This window comes from Meleagris gallopavo, chromosome 7 (genome assembly GCF_000146605.3).
Source record: "Meleagris gallopavo isolate NT-WF06-2002-E0010 breed Aviagen turkey brand Nicholas breeding stock chromosome 7, Turkey_5.1, whole genome shotgun sequence".
In the NCBI taxonomy this organism is placed as follows: Eukaryota; Metazoa; Chordata; class Aves; order Galliformes; family Phasianidae; genus Meleagris; species Meleagris gallopavo.
Window position 1 is genome coordinate 7,131,945 of NC_015017.2, and position 8,447 is coordinate 7,140,391.

At 39.8% G+C, this 8,447-nt stretch overlaps 1 non-coding gene across 1 annotated transcript; it reads left to right on the top strand.

Moving 5' to 3' along the window:
* Positions 1-36: 36 nt before the first annotated feature.
* TRNAL-CAG lies at positions 37-119 on the top strand. Its single transcript has one exon. It is a non-coding gene; the product is annotated as a tRNA-Leu (tRNA).
* Positions 120-8,447: the final 8,328 nt, after the last annotated feature.

Here is an 8,447-nt window from a genome sequence, read left to right on the forward strand (position 1 = left end):
TTAAAAAAAAAAAAATTAGTACTATAACTTCTATGAGTCAGGATGGCCGAGCGGTCTAAGGCGCTGCGTTCAGGTCGCAGTCTCCCCTGGAGGCGTGGGTTCAAATCCCACTCCTGACAATTATTTTTGGCCTGTAACTAGTGGTGTTCCTTCTGGGTTGGTACTCGGTTCAGTCTTGTTTTGACATCTTCATCAGTGACCTGGACAGAGGGGGATAGAGTTAATCCTCAACAAGTTTGTTGGCAGTACGAAGCTGGGAGTAGGGGCTGACACACGAGAAGGAAGTGCTGCCCTTCAATGGGACCTGGAAAGAATGATAAGTTGAGCAGGGAGAAACCTGATGAGATTCAATAGAAGCAACTGTGAAATCCTCTACGTGGGGAGGAAGAACCGTGTGCCTCAGTACAGGTTTGGGTCTGATCTGCTGGAGAGGAGCTCGGCGGAGAAGGACCTGGCTTCCTGCTGAGCAACAGTTTAGCCGTCAGCCAGCAGTGTGCCCTTGTGGCTAAGAAAGCCAATGGTACCCTGGGGTGTGCTAAAAAGAGCATGGCCAGCAGGTCAGGCAGGTGAACCTTCACCCTGTACTCTGCCATGGTAATGATACACCTGTCTCCAGTTCTGGGCTCCTCAGTTAGACAAAGACAGTGATCTCCTAGAGAGAGTCCAGTGGAGGGCCGTAAGTATATGAGTAGGGGCCTGGAGCACCTCCTGTACAAGGAAAGGCTGAGAGACCTGGGGCTGCTCAACTTTGAGAAGAGAAGGCTGGGGGGATCTCATAACTATTTATGGATACCTAAAATGCACGAGTCAAATGGATGGGGCTCTTTTCAGCGGTGTGCAGCCATAGGACAAGGGACGACAGGCAAAAAGTGGAACACAAGAAGTTCCATATAAACATGTGAAAGAACTTCTTCACTATGATGATGACAGAGCACTGGAACAGACTGCCCAGAGAGGTTGTGAAGTCTCCTTCTCTGGAGATGCTAAACATCTTCCTGGATACTTTCCTGCTGTACCTGCTGTAGCAGAGGGTTGGACTAGGTGATCTCCAGAGGTCCCTTTTGACCCCTATGATAATGTGATAGTATTAATTTACCAGTGTAATTTAAATGTATAATGGTAAACATTTGCATAAAATATGACTGTGCTGTGAAAAGTTTCTCTTATGTTCATTTGAAGTTAATTTCAGCAATGCAGTTTTGAGTTGCACTTAGCTGTTATTCTGCTATGAAAGGAAACCTGCAATTTCCAATCAGTTTGTGTTAGTAAATCTAAACAGCTTTATTCATGCTGATGCTCTCCCATAAGGCATAATGTTACTTTCTCTTGCTGTTAGTTTTCAAAAGTACTTGAGATTTCTAAGCATCTTTCTCTGTGTCTGAACATGTTTGTCTTATCTTTGGCAGATCAGCATCCTTTTAAGTTTTATACCGGCTTCTATTTCCAATATGAGCTTGAAAGGTTTTATTTAAGTGGAAGATGATTCATAGCTAGTTAAAGTGGAGGTACATATCCCATTATTTTGGGCATCTGTTTCATTTTCTTCACTTTTCCTTTTAACTTTTTTCACTGCTTGACACCCACATAACTTTTGAGTGTCTGTATTCCTTTAGTTTAAGCACCATATTTATTTTGTCACAAGTCAATATCCGAAGAGTATATTATATTTATCCTTATTGTAAACTTTTAAATTCTGATGTTTCAGTTACTTCAGCAAATAGTCTCTACTGTTCATACAATTTCTTTTCCAGCTTCCTGACTTCTTTTTTTTCCTGCTTTTTCCTGCTGCTTTCTTCATCCCTTGCAGCCTCTTCCTTTAGAAAGGAGTTGATTCTTCCACCCATGCATGGCTTTTTCACTCTTGCTTTCTTTTAGTTACCCGCAGCTGCCTTTTCTCCATCCTTCCTTCTAGCTACAGCTTCCTTCTTCCCCTGCATTCACTGCTATTAAGAGCAACTTCAAATTGGAAATATCTTTTTGTTGAAATATAAATCCAGTTTTTTAAGTCTTTAATCTGAGGTTGAAAGACCATGTTGGGCTTCTTTTCTGTTCCTTGCAAGTTCCTACCACTTTCTCCCCCCCCCCCCCAACCATCCTATTTATATCGTTACACCTCTTTCCCTGCTTGTTTTAGCGCTCCTCACTCAACAATTTCCTTCTGTGTTTGCATGTAATTTAAGAGATGGGTTCCTAAACAAATATTCTAAAGTAACTGCAAAATTCAGTTCAGCAGATTTGCATTAAACTTTTAGGGGACGTAGTTTTCAGTATTACTGTGCTAGTCCATGTGGGGGGAAAAAATTTTTAACAAAAACCAAGCATTGAAACTAATTTCTTCTTAGAGCCCCAACCTCCTCATGTTCTGAAGACTGTTTATTCTACCCAGAAGAGTGTACTATTATTGCCATTCACTGGAACAACTGTTCTGTGTACAGAACTCTGTATATAGTCCAAAATTTCAACATCATTAGGGGATGTTGTCTTTAATGACTGTTCTAAATTCCCCTTTTTTTACAACCGTTTTGTGAAATTGGTTGTGGAGACAGGTGGGTATTTACACTGAGAATTAGTTGCGCTCTTGAGAAAACCAGTCATACCAGGAATACTCACTTCAGCTGAAATGGAGCTAAGTAATTTGAGGGTGACTTAATCAAGTTTTGAAATAGTTAACACTATGTTAGGAGGAGATGAGGGGTAGATAAATGGTGAACAACTGGGAAGCTGGCTCTGAAGCACGTGCTCTTGAATTTGGACACCGACTAATCTGTTTTGGCTGTTGCTGGCACTGCAAATAACAGCATAATGCAAAACCTTCCTGTTTCTTCCCACTCTTCCAATCTTATCTTTCCACTGAGGGCAAGCAGCGGCCACGGCCAAGCCACCAATTGCAGAAGTGGGAGCAGCGTGGCTCCCGGACCCTGCTGTGACTTGGCTTTTTTTCCCTCATATATAAATGATTTCTGCTGATTTTCTTCAGAGCCAGATCCCAGATCTGAATGAGAAATCATGCTCTGAAGACTTCATCACAAACTAAGTGATGTAGAGTAAATTTTGTAGACTGTTTTGTCATCTTGTCCAAAAGCTATTCTCTTTCTCCTTGAGAGTATCTTTGGGATTTCTTTCGGTTCTTTTTCTTTAACTGGTCACCCACCAATTTAAATTCAACCTTGACTTTTGTAGACAGGCATCAATAAAACAAATGTTATGCTCCTCTCACATGCTTCAGTCATCTGTTTTCCTTTAGCTTCGTAAGTAAAATCTGGTAAATCCCTGCTTTGCTCAAGTATAATAGTGTGCACCTCACTCTGGAAATGTGCAGTTTCTAGTGTTACTATATATGTGAACATAATTTTCTTGATCTAAGTTGCACAGACTTAAGGCTGGCGATTTCAAAATAACACTGCCTCCACCTGCACTGAGTGCCCTTTTCTCTTCCGTAACTGAAGAATTGAAGATAAGTAGCTTCAGCCACATTTTATTCTCCTCTTCCAACTCACCTTAGCAGTGCTTCATGCTCTCCTACCATGCATATTATGGACTACCAGGCATATCATGGACTGCATTGCCCCTGGGACTGATTATCTCCTTACAAGTCTTCTCTTCGCCTTTGTTGGCGGTTCAAGCACCAGCAGGTTTAAAAGGGATTGGCTTTTTTGGCTCTTTCCCATAGAACATCTAAAGGTAACGTTCCCTTAATAGTTCATCATTGTCTATGCAGCCTGTTTTGTCCCTCCTGATCAGCATAGGTGTAGGACAGAGCATCTGGTAGAAGGCTGTTGTATGTGTCCTTTCTGGATCTCTGGGTGGTGCACCTTCCTGTGCTCCCAACAGCTGCCCATGGGCACTTATAAGGAGCCTTGTGTCCCTTATGTCACCGTACCTTTACTGGGAAACCTCTGACTGTTTCTGCAAATTGCAAAAAGATACAGCCTTGACTGGGGCTTTGCATCAGAAGAAGTGATCTGGAAAGGATCCAGATGTCACTTCCTATGTAAATGCCTTTTTGTTTTATGGCTCAATGCAGAGAAAACCATTATTTGCTATTTCCAAGTACCTGTTGAGGCAGAGCTGTAGGAGAGACTCTTAGTTCTTTCTACCCTCAGTCTTGAAGTAGGAGCGAGCTCTATCTTGAAGCTTAGTGTAAATACCTTTTAGTTACATGGATGAGAGTTTTTGTGGGCAGTCACTTGAGGAATCCAGGGCACTCACTCCTGTTCTAATAAGTGCCTATATGCAGTTGTAGAATTACAATGATTCCTCTTCTGACTTCTCTATCCCAATTAACTGAAGCAATGTTTATTCAAAAATCTTAAGTACAGTTAAAAGACAAACAAAAACCCTGTTGAAGTGCAGTTCATATCCTGCTTTCCAAGTAATACGGAGTTGAAACTTATTCCTAGAAATCTGATTGCAGGTATACAGCAAGTATGCAGTTTAAGCACAAGCTGTATGGGAAAAATTTATTTCCGAGATCTATTCTGTGAATACAGTCTTTGATGGTATTCCTTAAGATCAGAAGACAATCTGACAAATGAAGGGAAAGTAGGTTGATTATAGCTGGTAAATGATGATTGGAATAATTCATATCTTCATGTTGTCAGATTCACACAGTTTCCATATGGTCCTGTTTATTTCTCAAGAAGCCTCCAATGTTTTTTGGTTAAAGCAGCGATGTCAGCATCTTGGATGGTGTTCAGCAAAGGAACTGCATTTGTTTTAAATTTTCCCAGTAGTTCCTTATGTCATATTATGATTCCAAAGTAACTTAATATTGTCATCATGTTTGGTTTGTGCAATTGAGTTCAATTCCCAAGTTGTGTAATGCTTCCAAAATACTCGAAGCCTGACTTAAACTTCTAGAACAGTTGTTATGCTGACAATGCAAAGTGTAACTGGTCAGCATTTCTGTGAGTTCTTCCCAGTTAAATAAAGATGTCATTTTTCTTCATGCTTGTACTTGATGGGATGCTTTTGTAAAACAGTGAGACTGGGGAGTGTGATCAATAGTAGTGATCTTCAGTGCGGCGGTTTCTGTTGGTAAAAGACATCTGAGAGGCTTTTATGTACGTTGGAGGTAGGTTTGCAGTGGGGAGAGCTTCAGAGATTTTCAAGGAGATGTTGGATGAATGCATATACGGATTGATATACAGATATTGGACTGTTGCAGGAAAATAAAATGGCAAGTGCAGCTGGGATTCTCTGCCATTTAGGAACTAAGGATTCATCTAGACTGTAAGAGGGCCGTGAAACGGGTGTAGTGGAAAAGAAGGCTGGCTCAAATGTATTTAATCAGATGTAGACTCAAGGTAATGATGAATAATGACTATATACATTTGTAAACAGGTGCAAAGCATTTTTTTTCTGCCTGGAGAGTGGCCTAGGGTTATGTGATAGCTTAATATTTCAGCTTGAACTGCAGCTGGAAAGGCAATGATATTGAGTGATTTTCATTATCTGTTCTGCATTGCTGAAATGGATGTAGTCATGTAAAGTAATACTTTAAAAAACATCATCAAATAGATTTCGCAAGAAGCTTCACAAAAAAGAACTTCAAAAAGGAATATATATTTTTTTGCAAACGATTTTACTCTTTTGGAAGCTGTGTAGAAGCTCTGGGCTACTGCTTGATGCAGATTTAAAAACAGTTACTTGAAAATTCACTTAGAGTGCCAAGCCACAGTTGTTATAAAAGGGCACACTCCTGAGCTTGTCACCAATGCTGCTTTCTGATGTTGGCCTTGAAAATGGAGTGCTCTGCGGGACAGTCCAGCATCAGCTCTGAATTCTCTTTAGCATCACTGTGATAGCACCAGTTGCTATCAGATGCTTCATGAACACGCAGCAAAACTGCAGCCTCTAATCCAGGGTGGTTTGTGACATATGCTTACATTGTGTTCATTATGAAAACTTTAATAGTATTTTATTCTCAAATTACTTTTGGTGGACTCACTGTGGTCATGCAGTCTGTAAACGTGCTTAGTTTTGGTGTGGTAATAACACAGATGTAGCTTCTTTTTGTCACTGCCTTATATGCAGAGCATCTGTAACCACGCATCTGATGTATACATCTTAGAAAGATATGCAAGTTTGTAGTACTTCTTAGGCCAGAAGAACAAGAAAGTAAAAGTATCACTTGCTAACAGAAGATTATTGCTTTCAGTTCAGTGTAGAACACTTAAACAAACTTGAACAGGATCACTTGGTTTAAAAGTGTAAGTAGAGATAATTTTTAACATGCATTTCTTCTATCCTTGGATTTCTGGATTTTGAAATTTGTTTTGCCATATACTGAATTTACTAATAATAAGTATGTGACATGGTTTAGCTTTCTGTTTTCAGTTCTACAGCTGTTTCAGACTGTTGGTTCTTTACATAACAATGCTAATGTCTCATGATAAGAACTTTTCTAATACAATGTATCACGTTGGCTTATTTCAGAGTGATATTTCAGCTTGGAATACTCGTTATCAGTACTGAGAAAGGAGGATGCCAAAACCACGTTGATGAATTATGCAGGTCCTTAAAAAACTCCAGTTAACTTGGTAAAGAGAAGTTTGTCCAAAACATTATGTTAATAACAGATATAATTTATTACCCTGGAAAATCCACTCTGTATTTTAAATTGGATTACTGCTGGATTCAGAAGGATGAAAAACCCTGCTGAAGTGTATCAGATTATTCACGGCCCATAGGGGAACTGCCTCGTGGAAAAGCAGGTGTCTTCTTTCACTAGGAATTCTTCACATTACAGGAACAGGATTTGGAGCAACAAATGGATGCCTGCAGGATACTAAAAATCTCTACTTCCTGATACTTTCCATCCTTTTTCAACAAGCTTTTGGCTAGATGAGGCCAAATCATGTTTACTTGAGTTTTGTACTGACATGTCAAAATCATGACCTCTTTCAAGTAATTTTTTTAGGGGGAGTCAGAAGCTTTGCTATTAATGTAAAAATTCATTATTTGTTTTTCTCTCTGTTTCTTTCCTTTTCATTAAAAACAGTATGTAATAATAAAACCATACTAACTGCTTCCAAATTAGCCACATTCAATTAATTCTTGTACCTATCTCATTCAGAGTCATTTGCTTACAATCCTTCCTAACGGCTGGCCTCCAAGCTTACAGCAGAATGGCAAAAATCAAAGGCTCAAATAAAACACATCTTATGGAAGTAACAGGACAATGAAAATTAGAGGAGCAAGTTGTTTTGGGGTTTGGAGGTAACTGCTGCATAGCTCTTTGTGGAGTAAGTTGGTCCCCAGGCAAGGGCAGTCGTGAGGCCTGGGAGATGTGGGTGTGTTGGTGGCTTCATGGGAGAAGTTGCAAGTTGCTCATGTCTCACCCTTCCAAGCCTGTGCTGCCCAGAACTGAAGGAGATCTCTGGGCTGTGCCTCACTTGGAGAAATTATGGTGGATAGCAAAAAAGATGAGATTAAAAACTGCAAATCATAGGAAGCAGTCCATCAGGGCTACTAATTGTGGGTGTCTTTATGGATCAGGAGATTGAGAAAGGCAGAAGTAACCCAATAAAATGCACAGGTCATGAACAAAGGCAAATCAGCTGGCAGCAGTACAAAAAAGGCTTCTATTTTGTGGCTTCTGTTTGTATCGGTCCTTTACTGTGAAAGGAAAAAAGCTATTGCAAAGGGATGGTGATAAGGCATTACTGACCTTTGTTAAAGCAAGGAGTGCTTTATACTCTAGTATTTTTTTAGAGTTTATTTTTCTTTTTGTATTTGAAAGGAGTAATTCTTCCAGAACAGAGGTACACTTAGTTTTAAAAACAAGTGTTGGCCTCCATAGTTTATTCTGTTATAGCTCTCTGCTAATGCTTTATTCTGAAGAAATGGTTACAGTTCTTCTTGACAAGTAGCGCTGAGCCTCTGCTGTTAGTGGGCTATTGGCAGCACTGTTCTCGTAGTTAATTTATCACTTGATAGGTTTGAGTTTTTTTTCTTTTTCTCTAGGGATGGAAACTGGATTTCCAATTGAATGTAAGCTAGTGATCAGTTGGTGACAAACAGGTTCAGAAAAATAGACTGGCAAGTTCTTACTTCTCTGTGCAATCAGATTAGATGTCAGCACCATTGAGGTGATGTGAAGAGGGAAAGCATCGTGACAGGCTTTGACCTAAATTGCAAAGGAAGTTTCAAAGAGAGTGAAAATCCTTGGATAATTTTATCCTTGGTGTGCTTGGGATAGATGTATTGCTCTGAGGAATGATACTGGGCTTGCCCTGACGTGACTTAGTCCATCTGAAAACTATATAACCTGACTTGAACAGTCAGTATCTCTGTTGCACATCATTATGTTGCCTCTACAGTAAAGGTATGCTATATTAAACTACAAATAATTGTGTGGAGGAAAGAGGAAAAAATAAGAGCTTTAATAGGATTTGGTCAATTACTACTGCTCTAGGAGCCAATTTACCTTTTGAATAGTACTT